The sequence below is a fragment of the Periplaneta americana genome, chromosome 5, assembly GCF_040183065.1.
Source record: "Periplaneta americana isolate PAMFEO1 chromosome 5, P.americana_PAMFEO1_priV1, whole genome shotgun sequence".
Classification (NCBI taxonomy): domain Eukaryota; kingdom Metazoa; phylum Arthropoda; class Insecta; order Blattodea; family Blattidae; genus Periplaneta; species Periplaneta americana.
In genome coordinates this window covers 82542787-82558259 of record NC_091121.1, presented here as the reverse complement: position 1 = coordinate 82558259, position 15473 = coordinate 82542787, and the positions used below count along the sequence as shown (strand labels likewise).

Below are 15473 nucleotides of genomic sequence, written 5' to 3'. Positions count from 1 at the left end.
GAATAAATTAAAACAAGGAGTAGCAAAGGAAATTGGGGTAAGTTCTTTGTTTGTTGACCGTATAAAAGGAAACGTAACTGATGTATGATATTCAGTTTAATTGAGAAGACAACCGAAGACATCAAAATGCCCAGAGTACTGGTGAGTAACTGCATATCGTACATAGGGTCTATTGTTTATTTAACGATATTCGGCTTGATAAACTACTTGTGCAAGACACTTTATATAGCATTAAACACATTTATCGCTCTCATAAAATTAAAATAAATGAATAACACAATATACAAGAAAATAACTATAATTAAAGGTGAATAAAAATGGAAGGAAAAAACATAACGGCTTATTTTTATTTACTATTTGTTGACATATTAGCTTGATCTTTCACCCCTACATTCATGTTTTAACAGGTTATTCCAGTAGTAGTTGACATTTTACAGAATATATAATCAGACTCTTAAGAGCTTTGATCGTTTAAAAAAGTTGTTTAATAAAAGTAGGTATAACTTTGAGCCATTCACTTAAATCAGGCACTTCCAATGCTGGCTCCATGACGTCACACGTCTCTCCTCTCGAGCTCCTTCAGAGGGGAGCATAGCTATAAGAGCAAAGTAGGAGGAATGGCAGTATAAGGAATGGAGATGTTTAAATAGCGAAGAGAGACAACATTACCCTCCCTCACATGTTCTACTAGCTCTGCTCCGAGAGGGGAAACACGCTTCGATGTCACAGATTGGACGGTTGGAAATGAGTGATTTAAGCATTTCAATAAACAAAGCTGTGAATCAAAGTGACAGTGTATTTGGCTACAAGGTCAGTGTCAGTAGGCCTGCTTACAATTTTCGATTGGGTAGCGGGAGAAAAACGAAAGGCTCAATGCTTGAAGCAGGCGTTGATGGTAATTGAAACAATCTAATGGAATTAAATGACATTTTAAGTAAAACGGATTCTCGCCGTTCGAAATATTTAATGAGCCACTAAGAATATCTATTAATATAGTGTAACATGATTGTAATTGTATTGGTTTTCGAAAAGGTAAATAACCCTTACAATAACACAGAAATCGCACTATCTTATAATAGTGGCATGGTCTATGCTACGTTCCATAAAGTCTGACAGGCGACGTAAACATTGCCGGCAGCTATTGGAGCAATAGCAGAGGTCACATTTCAGACTTATCTTGAAGTAGGGCGTTCTGAAGCGTTCTACCTCCACCAAAGCCTGCCATTGGTTGAATAGCAATTATCCCTCTCCTTTCGTCTGGTGGCAATGTTTACATCGCTTGCCTGACATTATGGAACGAAGAATAGAGGCTTGGAGCAGGTCACGTACTGCGACGTGGATTGGAACCCCCTTGGATTAGTACATACGTAATTAGGTTTCCTGTCGAACGTTTTTCTCAACTCTGAAACAAAAATCTCAAAATCTCATAGTGAATTCTCGAACTCGATTATTGTGGCCCGATAAAAACACTGAGAAATTTCGCTTTACGTCTCAAAGTCACAATTTTATTATGGTTATTTAAATAATATAATATTTATGCCCGAGAGAATAGATTGAATCCACAGAAAGTGTGAAATATGTAACACGAACATGTCATATTAGACCTATAGACTAATATACAAGATCCTTTCCATTAATATTCAAATTATAGAATTTCTGAGTAAAATTTCAGAAAATTCGGATTAAAATTTCGGCAAAAAAGATGGCTTATTTCCTTTTGTAAGGGACTTGGTGTACAGTACACCCCGTTTCTGTCGTTAATTCTTCGTTGTCTGGCACTGCTATCTGGAAATGGTTCACTGAAGACGATAGGAGTCAAATATTTAAAACTTAGAAGAGTAATGATTAATAATATCTGTTATTTGATGCATCACATTTATTTACAGATCTTTTTAGTAATGATGGCCGTTATATTCGCGGTCTCCGAGTCTGGATACGGCAGGAGACGGCCTGGAGAAGGGATAGGTGCAGTCGGAGCTCTCGCCGCCAGAAGCGCGCATTACGACGAAATGGAACCTGCTACACAAAATGGAGGCCACACAGGACAGGGAGTCGAAGCCGGAAGAAATGAAGAGCCACATGCTGAGAATCACCGACAATCGCGTTACTGATTTTCAGGGAAGATAAAAATTCTATAAAAAATGAAGAAACAAACTATTTATTGTAACATTTAATTTATTACTTTTCAGTTAACGTCTATGATTGCATGATAATTTTTTATACCTTAATTGGAAAGTGAGTGACGCATTAAAGTTGATTTTATTCACTACAATTTCTGTATCTTTAATCAATTTTCTTAGTAAATAATATTCTTTTTACGAAAAAATATGAAATTCCATGAAGAAGGTTTAAAAATATTCACCGGAACAGAAATGAATTTCATAAACGAAATGCCAAACACTATAGGATAAAAATATAGATTAAAAACAAATCATTTATGTGCATATAGAACAGTAAGCGAAGAGAGGAAGCGAAGGCATTTCTTTCCCCTTCTACTTGTCCTGAGTCGTTCCGTAACAGAACAGACGCGAGTATGTTTATGAAACGAGCGCAAGCGAGTTTCATAATTTTCATACGAGCTTCTTAATTACCATTATAGGCAAGTTTCATACGACGTTTTATGCTCGACCATATTTCTAACTTGAAATTATTCATAAGTATTCATATTATTCTTATCTGACTGGGGAGCGGAAGTGACCTTGTGCAATATCTCGTAAATTGTGAGATGTGCGCAGATGCGAAAGTATTGATTTTTTTCCGAGAAACAAATGTCATTGACCTTGATATAATCTAGAGAGTAAAAAGAACATTAATCTTGATATAACCTGGAAATTAATTTAGACATTGAAAAACGAGATGACAAATTGAATTTATTTGAATATTATTTACAATTAACGCTAATTATTATAGTAACAGAACGTAACCTTCTGCGACAGTATTGGATTTCCAGCCTCCGTGACGTTTCGCTAGTTGTCTTTCGATTGCATATCCGAGAATAATCGATACTTGCGCTTTCATATTGCTACAATGGTGCTTTCTGATTGGTGGAAAACCTGAAATTTAATGAATAGGTGTACTTTAATGAGGTTCATTAAAGAGCTGCTACCAGGTGTATAATTACTACATTTCGGCATGGTCGAGCATAAAATATTAAATAAAGTACGTAAGTGGATATAAAATACAGTGACACAAATGTTTAACAATTAAATGTTTGAGTATATTTTAATGCCGTTCTTACAATATTTTCAACTAATAATTAAGTTAAGGAATGTTAGTTTGTATTGTGAATTCAGGGGGGAGTGACAGTGTAGATTGTCCCATTGTGTATGCTATAGAATAGGAACTAGCGGTGAAAAAACATTTATCTTCTGCTCTCAGTAGCTTTTTAATGTGCCAGTTGATATAAACAACAATAAAATGCAACATAAACGCTTAGTATAAACTCTCGAAATATAGACTACCGGTAAACATTTTCAATAGTAAGAATTTTCACTATGTTCAAAGTCAATTGGTCGAACGTTAGTGAGATGGACAATAGCATCTTCCCCTTCACGGATGGTAAAGAGTGTGAGTAAGAGGGGAAGGCCTATGAACCAAACTGAAATGGGGATTAGTATGAAATACACTTGCATACAAAATTTCATGAATTTATCTAGAAAGAAAACGTGGAAGTTATGAGGAAAACGGATCTGGAAAACTTCTGAGAAATGAGAGAGAAATGTACCGAAAATGAGATATTCTGTTCTTATTTAAATGGCCAAGTTAATTGACATAGTATCACGTTTTAGGTTGTAACTAGAGAAGTTTTAAAGATGTTTAAACACATTTTCACCACACTATTGATGAAACTCAACAATAGTAAAAGGAAATCATTTTTTCAACTTCAAGTTTGCAAATTTGAATTTTTTCTTACACATGCGTTAATCACTTCCTACTTGTATTATAGACAAATTTTCAGATTTGAAAAATGCTTTCGAAATATGCGTCTTCCCTTTCTCCTGTATTACACAGACATTACAGTGACGTAGTTCAAGGGCACATAAATATATGGAATGTTATCATAGTAGATTAAGTCGTGCTAATATAAATAATAATCTTTGATAGCCTTTACCGAATATAAACGTTCATTGGAGGGCCAAATTTGAGTTATTTCAACCTAGGCTACTGGGTCGACTATTTGGACTACTATAAACTGGAGTACGAGCAACGTTGCGCCTTCAAAATACAAAAGTGACAATACATTCAAGCTCTACACTGAAAAACGAATCACTGATCTTGCTGTACAAGACACGTATTTCGATTTCTATATACACAATTGCTGGACAAGTTAACATTCACATTAATCATGCAACTTTCAGTTTAAAAACCAAATCTGGAACAGAACTTTGTGAACTTCGTGTTCCACGTGGAAGTTCCAACAGAGAGCCCAATTATGGCTCCAAGGTTACAATGGAAGGATTTTACTCGAAATTATTATCAATTTTTCTCGACAGCTTACGCGCAAACTTATTACTGTGAAAGAAACGCCTTTTGTTCGCTAATTGAAAATAATTGTGTTGTGGAGTGAAAAGAACAAAAAATTTTCCGCGTAAATTCCTTTGTAGAAAATATATCGAGACAAGCAACTCACAGTAAAATGACCGCAAAATTTATACTGAAGTTACGTAAGAATTCAAAGGAATAATAGGCTATTCATCGTCCCTAATTCTCTGATACGACGCAGAAAACATGTTCTAAAGGAAAATTATTTAATTACAAGAAATTAAATTAAAATTTCATAAAGTCTTTACTGTTTTCTCTTTCTTGTATTGCGAATCGTAATGAGAAAAATAAAATTTCTAAAATTAATATCGATTCCTACAATAAGCGATAAAAACGAAAGGAAAAAGAGGCAAGACAATTAGAAAGAAAGAAGAAAGGAAGAAAGAAATATGCATGGAACGAGACAAAGAGCGGAAATAAAGTGAGACACATACGAAAGAAAGATAGAAAAATAAAGAAATTTATTAATCCAAGAAATTATTTAATAAACTAACTCAGCGTTTCCCAGAATAGGACTGGTAAACACAATAAGCCTCAGGCTGCAGTGTAAAGCCTTGGTTTTTCTGAACCGACGCATGCGACGTGCGAGGTGCGAGGCCCGCCTCGTACAAATCCGGACTACACGAGAAATAGAGTCATTCCACGTCAAATCGCACAGCAATAAAACACGACCTTCTCGAAAATGGTCGAATTTTTTTTTCATGAATTCCAGAAATCAAATAAGGAGACCCCTATTGTTTTATTTTGACAATTATTAATTGTGTAGTTATGACTATTCGAAATTACGCGAATTATGCGCGCACTGTTACATAAACTCACTTGGAACCCCGTGTCTACAAATAATTAAGATTTGCGGTTTGGCGCATTTGAAAGACAAAATACAACACTTTTTATTACTTTAGGCTTATCACAAATAAATTTAAAATTTGGCCTAATTTTTTAATCAATTATTTTCCAAAGCAAAATTACTATATTATATAGCCAAGTTAAAAAAAAAAAAATAGACTTGTTCCCTGATGTATTATCTGTAAACTACTGCATTTAGAAATCTGGGATCTGCACACATACATTTGTAACAATTTATTTTCCGGAGGCATGCACGCGCTCGCGATCCCCAGCTAATGAACTGCTTGTGGCCGTAGTTTAGAAGGCTGCTCGCGGAAGGTTTACGAAATCCCCCGTTGCATATAACAGTAAATATCTTATCTAAGTTATTTTATTATTGTCAGCTCAGCTAAGAGGGGGAGGCCTTCACAATGCTGAATGTTCATACTGTATAATAGCCAAGTGTATAATGATAGCAAGGCTGGGTAAAGCAGTAAACTTTATGACAGTAAACAGATGGCAGGAGACAAAATACAGAAGAGAAAAATAATCAGTCATGGTATGAATTTCATGGAGTGTCGTGACTTCTATACAACATGAATGACGCGTAGTGTATAACAAGTGTTTAAATCCATTTGACATTCCTGATCACGCTTTTAAAAAGAAAAGTACACTAAGTCGCGATTTATTGATAAAGCTCAATTTAAGGGAGTCTTTGAATGTGCGAATATGTGATTCTTTCCGTAAAAAATCTATCAACTTCCGGATAGGTCAGGTGAAATTATATGTGAAGCCGGTAGTTCTTGTGATATTAATAAACATGAATCAAATGAAAGTGCGGACAGAGAAAGTGATTATCCCAGTTCTTCTTCTAGCAGTTATATGGATACAGCGCTAGAAATTAGTAATATTGAGGAATTAAAACAAGAGTTTGATGTCAATAGAATCCCTTATCAAGAAAAGAAAACTACCTGCAACAAAAACGATACCCCCGTGAAAAGTGTCAATAAGTAAAAGACTCCCTAGGAAGTAAACTTTTTCATGTAGAAGATGCATCGTCATCCCTTCAAAAGTAGGCCATATTTTATTTTTGACGGAGTGCAAAGAAAATGTACAACCTGAAAATTACATGGTTATTGCAAACTTTCCTGAAAATTATTCATTTGTAATACAAGATTCAGTACAAGGTGTGCATTGGAACAAATGTCAAGCCACAATACATCTCCTTTCGTAGTATATTTCAAAGAAGATACAGAAATTCATCATCTCAGAAAGCATGAAAAATAACACCGATTCCTTTCACTTTTTTCAATCCGAAGCAATCAATTTCTTAAACCAAGAATTCAACGATATGAAAAAAAAATCATCTAGACCTTCTTTTGCTAAGGATCAAGTTCACAATACAAAAACAAAAATAATTTTAAAAATAATTGCTTACATGAAGACGATTACGGAATTAGCCCCGAATGACACTTCTTTGCAACGTCGCATGGTAAAGGTCCATGTGACAGCATTGGAGGAACTGTTAAAAGACTTGCCAAGAGAGCCAGCCTATACAAGATCCTATAACAATCCAAAAATCTGTTTGATTGGTCACAAAAAAATTTTCTAACGTGTGATTTATACTTTGTCCATTGAATAAGCACAAAAACCACACTTAAAATTTGCAGGCCAGTTACCACAATCTAAAACCAATAACTGGCACATTAAAAGTACATTCTTTTACTCCGTTGTTAGAAACTGAAGATTTAGTACAACAATTTTCTTTCGAGAAAGAAGGTAGGCGAATGAAAATTTAAAGTGTAGTGTGAATGAAAACAAACGTTTAAAAAGCATAATATACAAATATTTGAAGATATCATAACAAGTAAATTAGCAGTGTTTCCTCGAGTGACTTGATCCGTACTGGGTGTAATGTTGCAACGTTCACTCGATAATCCTGCGCCGACAAACCCCCCAGCGCGCTTCAACGCTTCCCGTCCACTGCTGCTGCACCAACCGCTACACATTGTTTCGTAAGTAATTAAATTTCCATTGAACAATTGGAGATCCCATTGTGATTTTTTCTGGAATTATTAAGAATACTTCAGTGCACCTAGTAGGCATTTGTTTAGATTTTTAATAGGGCTATTTCACATTGATATCTAACTTTTAAAAATTGAATAATAAAAAAAAATATTTGTAATAATTATATTAAAATTAGTTAGTAAATATTTAACAAAAGACAGTACTTTAAGCTTTTAAATGCATTTTTCAAAAAAAAATTTAACATCAATATCCTCAGAAATATGACGCTTTAAATTTTGCATTGCGCGACATTTTTAACGAATTTTAACATTAAATATTTTAAAAACATGTGGACTTACGAGGAAATAAAAACACATTTGTTGGTTTATTAGACCCATAGAGTTGGTAAAAAAAATATAAACGCAATCAGAAATAAGAAGGTCAAAATTTGTATAATTTTGTGCGATTTGACGTGGAATGGCTCAATAGTGAGTGGTTTCTATAACTGCGAGATGCGAGATCTGCGCACCTAGGAGCCATAGAAACCACTCACTGTCTCTCGTGTAGTCCGAATTTGTGCGAGGCGGGCCTCGCACCTCGCACGTCGCATGCGTCGGTTCAGAAAAACCAAGGCTTTAGCCTTCGAGTCTCTACTCCGTACAAGAGAGAGAGAGAGAGAGAGAGAGAGAGAGAGAGAGAGTGAGAGAGAGAATATTTAGCGGAGAATTTCGACTCATTGTTTTTAAAACAGGTAACTAAACATGGACCCCCTATTCTTGAATTTTTATATCTGAATGATAGTTACTAGTGCCCTGCAATGTTGGAAAATGAGAGAGGCAACCAAGATATTACAAAATTCGTCTTATTCCACAATAAAAGTACATGCTATAATCCTTAAATTATTGAGGGGTGGGAGTTGAGAACAGCAAATATTATCATAACAAGGCCGGATAAACATGACAGACCGCCTTCTGCAGAGCGAACATAGACGAATATCGAAATATACTCGACAAACTTGAACCGAACATAGCGCCTCTATTGCACGACGCTACTAGTTAAAGCCTTGGTTTTTCTGAACTGACGCATGCGACGTGCGAGATGCGAGGCCCGCCTCGCACAAATCCGGAAAACACGAGAAATAGTGAGTGTTTTCTATAGTTGCGTGATGCGCAGACTTCGCATCTCGCAGTTACAGAAACCACTCACTATCTCTCGTGTAGTCCGGATTTGTGCGAGGAGGGCCTCGCATCTCGCACGTCGCATGCGTCGGTTCAGAAAAACCAAGGCTTACCTATACTATACCTATGAGAAACTAGTTAAAGAAAATGTGAGACAGACAATCAGTAAAAAATACGCCACAAAAGACAAAGAAAACAAATCACAGGAAAAAAGATACATTTAATTTTACTGACTTATTTTATCTTTAACCCATTCCACACACGTTACAATTTTTCCTACTTTTATTTCTTCAAATCTGAATCAATATCTAGCCAATTTCTATGATGACTATATCACCTAACAAAATCTCAAAATTATATGTTCACAAAAACATGTAGAACAGAAGAGAACTATATGTTACAAAAATATTTACTTAACTTCCTATAATAGCCTAAGGTGATCTTAACCATAAATTCTACTAATTGCGTGCATGAAAGTAATCTTTGAAGTTGGCCACAATTCGTCAGTGGAGTCCAGAATTGTATCCAGTGTTAGTATATTGGTGATGCTACTATCTTGAACTGGTTTGCCCATTACCGTAACTACCACAATCTGATCTTCAATGTAAATATACACATTATTATCTTGAAGACTAATCTTGAGATTGATGAAAGTTTCCAAAAACTTGTGTGGAATACACTACCATATAGAAAAAAGCATTTTTTTTTTCATCTGATCATATACAAATATTATATCTGAAGAGAAAGTTTTTGTTCACGTAGTCAGAAATATTGCTTCGTTATTTTTCCCGATAAACGCCAACGCATTTATTTCTTTTGGTTTCTCCAACATGTTTTACGTAAGAATAGGCTACTCTATGACTATCCAATACATTTTCATTATCATTACTGAGGAAAGGCGAGTGTATCGAAACGATTGAACATCTTATTTCACCTATTCAGCTATTATTAAGTATTTCAGATTAAACAAAATTAAAATTGTTTTCTTCTGAATAGTGTCACGAATCTTCTCGATTGGTTACGTGTACTCCTAGGAGCCCGCGAACACCAACTATTCATTCATTCATAGTTTTCTGATCCGCATATGATTCATATATCTTAATATCGTCTATCATCTGATACGTTCTTCTGCTCCGAACTTTTTCCCGTTCACAATTCCTTCCAGTACATCCTTCAGTAGGCATTTCTTCTCATAGGCAAAGGCTAATTGGAATTTCCTGGTCTCTGATCGGGTCAAAAACCCTGACAGAACAGATATTTTAAAATTTTCGGTGAATTTCGGTGAAGTCCAGAGGACCTAATTAGTCAAATCCACTCCCTCACCTCCACGCTGGGGCTCCCTGGGATCTTTAACAATGCGACAGTGGTGTGCAAGAGGAAGGTAATGCATTTATCTTTCCCAAGAAAAACTGTAGGTCTATACATGGCACAATTTATCAACAGTAATCTCACTAGATGTTTTGATTTATCTAGAGAAAATCAAAACTCGAGTGGGATTTAATTGACTATTACACGATTAGAAGAAAGTATATAAAGATTAGAAGTAACGAAGTACTCCAATACAATAATTTACAATGACTTACGAAAATACAACTGTCTTCAAATGTATTATTGTACCATCTCAACATTACAAATATTACGCTAGATGCATGCTAGATGGCAGTAGTGAGCAATGCCGAGAAGTTCTCGATCTATTATACACGATGGCAATGTTACTAGTCAAGAAGGCTTTGTTGATTCAGTTTCATTTTTATTAAAATGCAACATTCCACTTCAATTACCCGAATCCCAGTAATCAACGTCACTTGACAGATGATTTTCAATATATCTTAATATTTAACAATCTCTGATACGTGACTATCCATAATATCATATAGCAGAAGCTATAACATAACCTAACTAATATACACAAGTGTTAGAAAAGTTTTAATTAACGACGATGACAAAAAATAAACATGAATAATTTTAAAAGGAATAATTATTGAATGTACAATTTTCAAATTTGAATGTGGTTGGTGGTTCAATTGATGTTATATTGGACGTGTGCGTAATAGAAGTGGAACTCTTTGATTTAGGCCTACATGGTGTATTCAACTTATTCAGGATTTCCGAATGAATAATTTTAAAAGGAATAATTATTGAATGTACAATTTTCAAATTTGAATGTGGTTGGTGGTTCAATTGATGTTATATTGGACGTGTGCGTAATAGAAGTGGAACTCGTTGATTTAGGCCTACATGGTGTATTCAACTTATTCAGGATTTCCGAATGGTGCTCCTCATTTATTTGTAAATCGGATTTCAGAAGATGCATAGGTATGATCAGTGATTTTTATTAATTCTTGTTCTTGAATGCCAATGCGAGTCATATTTGAAACTGCTGTGCATCGACTGGAGTGGTTTGTAATTATATATATATATATATATATATATATATTTTTTTTTTTGACGTCCAGACCAGCGCAGTTTCAAATGTTGGCAAACAAAGAAACAAATGCTAGGGACGCGATAAAATTAAACAAATGCTAGGGACGCGATAAAATTGTGCGATAAGCAGCCATGATTGGTTGAAATACGTCCTTTCATACCGTTTTATTGGTCAAAAGAAGTATGACGTAATAATAGTGTAATAATCAAATAAATTGCCATAGCTCCTTAACTGTTCGAAATCGGATTCGTGATTGTTTGAACTAGGTAATTAAGTCTAGATGGGTTGAAAGAAGATATCTTAAAGTTAAGACCTTACTTCGTGAATCACCCTGAAAAAAGACGCACGTTTTGAAGGGGTTAGGTACAGCTTACAGCACTAAAATTTTGGAAATATTCAACATTTTTTCCCCTCCATTACTGTATCTTACACAGTAATGAAAATTAGTATGTGTAAAACACTGTCCTTCTGCTATATAAAAAATATATTTACAATTTAAAAAGATTTATATTTTTTTTTCAAAATTCATTTCACTGTGCAGTGATGAAGCGTTTCCCACATAACAAAAAAATTATTCAACATTCTGTAATGAATTTTTTGTGTTTATTTATGCATGTCATATCTACAATATGACGGAAGATCACTTCTCTACCTTTAATAGATTGTCTGATAAAAAATAAATTCATTTAAAAAATGATCAAATATCAGTATTTTCTTCCAACACAAAATAAAAAAAAAATATTGATTAAGGAATGTAGTTGAAAGAGCATGATATTGTAAACATGAGTTTCAGCAATAAAATAAAAGAGAGAGAACATGAAAACGTTAACAAGTTTATGAGTTATGAGGGAAACGCTTCATTACTGCACAGTGAACTGGCAATATTTTGAATTTTGAAAAAAAAAAAAAATATATATATATATGTACTTTTTTAATCGTAATATTATTTTTTTTTCATATAGCAGAAGGACAGTATTTTACATATACTAATTTTCATTATTGTACAAGATACAGTAATGGAGGAAAAAAAAAGTTGAATATTTCTAAAAATTTACTGCTGTAAGCAGTAAGTGTTAAGCCTTCGTTTTTCTGAACCGACGCATGCGAGATGCTAGGACCGCCTCGCACAAAACCGGACTACACGAGAGATAGTGAATGGTTACTATGACCACAAATCCGGAGTACACGAGAGATCGTAAGTGCGTGAATACGTGTCGGATCAGGTCCTCGGAAAGCGAAGCGAAGCTAAGAAGATAGGTAGAGTCCCAGTGTCATAGAAATAAACCAGCAAGGATAATGTGACATAGGGGGCTTCCAGTTAATTCTCATTTTTGTCAACTTAAATAAGAAACGCTCTCCGCTAGGTATGATCCCCCGAACGTGGCAAATTCGGTAAACTTTTCTTTGTAGCCTAGCTTGTTTCCATAATGATATCATATCCAGTGGCAGTTCAAAGGGTTGCAATATTAAATCGCTATGGGATCGCGTTAGTAAGAAAAGCGATACGGTATTTGAACCGAGACTCTGTCGTCACTGTCATTATCGTAAATGATAGCCTTTGTCAGCGGTTTGGTATCGCACGTCCTTTTAAGGAAACCGCAAAAACAAAGATTGACGCAAGATGGAACTCCGTGCTAGCATTTAACTGAGTGTTTGCCGCAAGGTCAGAGCACTTAAACGGTATGAGGAGAGGAGAGCGATTTTTAAATTTATAGTGCGCACCTGAAGCGTGAAACGTGTCTGGACTGAACCGGATGGCTCACAAAGAGACCAAGTGTTGAGGAGTGTTCGGAATTACGCAATTCGCAAGACGACTAACACACAATTAAATAAGCTGGCGTGAAGGATTTTGTATGAATTTGTTTAGTGTTTGCAGTCCGGATATTTTATGTAATTGTATAGATTACTGTATTCCTTCTCAACTAAATTTTATTAAAACTTGCATAGGTAGATGAAGGATGGGTGGAGCGGAGAAAAATTCTCTACAGCACCGGGATTTGAACCCGGGTCTTCAGCTCTTTGTGCTGACGCTCTATCCACTGAATCACACCGAAGCCGGATTGAATCATCTCAGTATTCCATCGTATCCCGGCCACTCAGTCATTCGTAATGAGTGCATCTCTGCACACTAATGTGTTGGACATTGTGCCATTGTCACATCTGTGCCGTAGTGCATGAGGATTGGCCACTAGAGGGAACCTAAGAGGACTCAATCCGACATCGGAATAGGAATCCGGTGTGACTCAGTGGATAGAGCGTCAGCACGTATAGTTGAAGACCCGGGTTCAAATCCCGGTGCCGGAGAGAATTTTTCTCCGCTCCACCCATTCTTAATCATATGATGACGCAGAATTTCTACATGGAAATATATGTACTTCGGTACATCATAATAATATTGCATAGGTAGGTCTTTACTAACACCATTGTTGCACAGATTTTGCATAAATTATACAGATTGGAAGGTTTTGAGATCTTAAGAACCCAAAAATTAAAAACTTAATACGTGTGCCATTAACAAAAATAGGCTCTTTGGCACATTCTATATTAATTGAAAAATATAACTTTTTAAAACTTTATGAAAATATTCCTTTTTCACTCTCTGTAAATTTTGTATATAAATTCTCTTCATAAAACGGAAAATAAGAAAGCTATAATAAGCGTTTCATACGTCTACTCACCTTTTACAAAAAAATGGATTTCTTCCGGGTAATATCAATAATTCAAGGAATCTATGGTCACAGACATGAGTACTTTTCATTGATATGAGGAGCTCCGTATTGTCTTAAGTAAAGTTGAGGAGATATGTGTGTTCACCCTATCTTATGCGAATCCCATCTACCTCAAAATCTAACTCATTAAGAATAATATTTCTGGAAGTTTGATTTCATCTCTTGTAAATATGTTATTAATTATGTGGTTCAGTGCAAGAAACCTGTAATCTTTAAAAAGTTGGATAATATTATTAATACGGATCTAAACCGTTTATTTATTATACCTTTATTGTGACGGTTTTGCAGACCTAAATATACAAGGTGAACCCTAAGTAATGTCATTAATTTCAGGGGGTTATTCTTTGAGATATTTCAAACAAAAGTTAATTACAATTTTGATAATTTTTTTCTTCCTTTTCGATATAAAAATTGTTTTATACAAGATATTTAATAGCGTGTTTTGTGAAATCCATTGATTTAATTCCCAATATGCTCAGTCAATTTATGAGAGCAATTTATTGAAATAAAAATTGATTGAAAGAATTTTAGTTCTATTCTTCAAATGTGCAGAAATTCGATTCGAACAAACGTAACTTTATAAAATTCGTTTGCAGAACGAAAAGTTACATTTGTTCGGTCCAAATTTCTGCATATTTCAAGGACAAAAACTAATAATCTTTAAATCATTCATTATCATAATACACTGCTCTCTTAAACTGACCGAGTATATTGAGAATCACATCAATGACTTTTTCACATAAGACAATTTTTATCTCGTAAAAGAAACAAATATGAGCAAAATTGTATTAAACTTCTTTGTTTGAAATATCTCAAAGAATAAACCTCTCAAATTAATGACATTACTTGTTCAGCCTGTATTTTTTTATTTTACTAAGTTATTTTACGACTCTTTATCAACAGCTTAAGTTATTTAGCGTCTGAATGAAATGAAGGTGATAATGCCGGTGAAATGAGTCCGGGGTCCAGCACCGAAAGTTACCCAGCATTAGCTCATACCGGGTTGAGGGAAAACCATGGAAAAAACCTCAACCAGGTAACTTGCCCCAACCGGGAATCGAACCCGGGCCACCTGGTTTCGCAGCCAGACTCGCTATCCGTTACTCCACAGGTGTGGACTTCAGCCTGTATATATCATAGATAGAAGATAGGTAACAACATCCTGCATTACTATTATGCACAATGCTAAGTTTCTTTAACTTCGATTTTCTCAGAACAAGCATTGTAAGGGTTACAGTGTTCTTGTACTGAACCACAGAATTTGGAACACAAATTATCCTGTAGTTGTCCAATTCAGAGTCAATGTTCTTTTATGCGTAAGGCTCTTTTATGTGCTATAAATCTATGAATTTGAGTATTCCAAAAAAATTTAAGACCTGAATTGACAAACATTCCAAGTCCATTGAAGTAAATTGTTCAGGAGAACAAAAACCTATACAGCCTAAGCTTTCCATATAACAGTACTGAAACAAATATTTGTGTGATCCAAAAACATAGACTTGGAGTTGCGTACGGTTGGAGAGGAGAAACAGCGTTTACCTCTGAAATATTGAAAATCGGACCGATATTCATAGGAACATTTTTCATCTGCATTACATGACACATTTTTTTTTCAAACATTTTATAACATCTTACGAAATTCTAAGTCCGGTGTACCATTCACAGGGACATTCAGCAATAAACAGGACGATACTTTACGTTCTTCTTGTACTAACAAGTTTCATTGTTTCTTATTCTTTAAAGTGATATAATCAAGTAATATAT

General features: G+C 34.9%; 2 long non-coding RNA genes across 3 annotated transcripts in view; one reads left to right on the top strand and one right to left on the bottom strand.

Moving 5' to 3' along the window:
• Positions 1 to 15473, bottom strand: part of LOC138699906 (uncharacterized) — a 210872-nt gene that overhangs the window by 26469 nt on the left and 168930 nt on the right. The window lies entirely within an intron of this gene.
• LOC138699902 (uncharacterized) lies at positions 28 to 2272 on the top strand. Its single transcript, XR_011332122.1, has 2 exons — positions 28 to 141; positions 1887 to 2272. It is a non-coding gene; the product is annotated as an uncharacterized lncRNA (long non-coding RNA).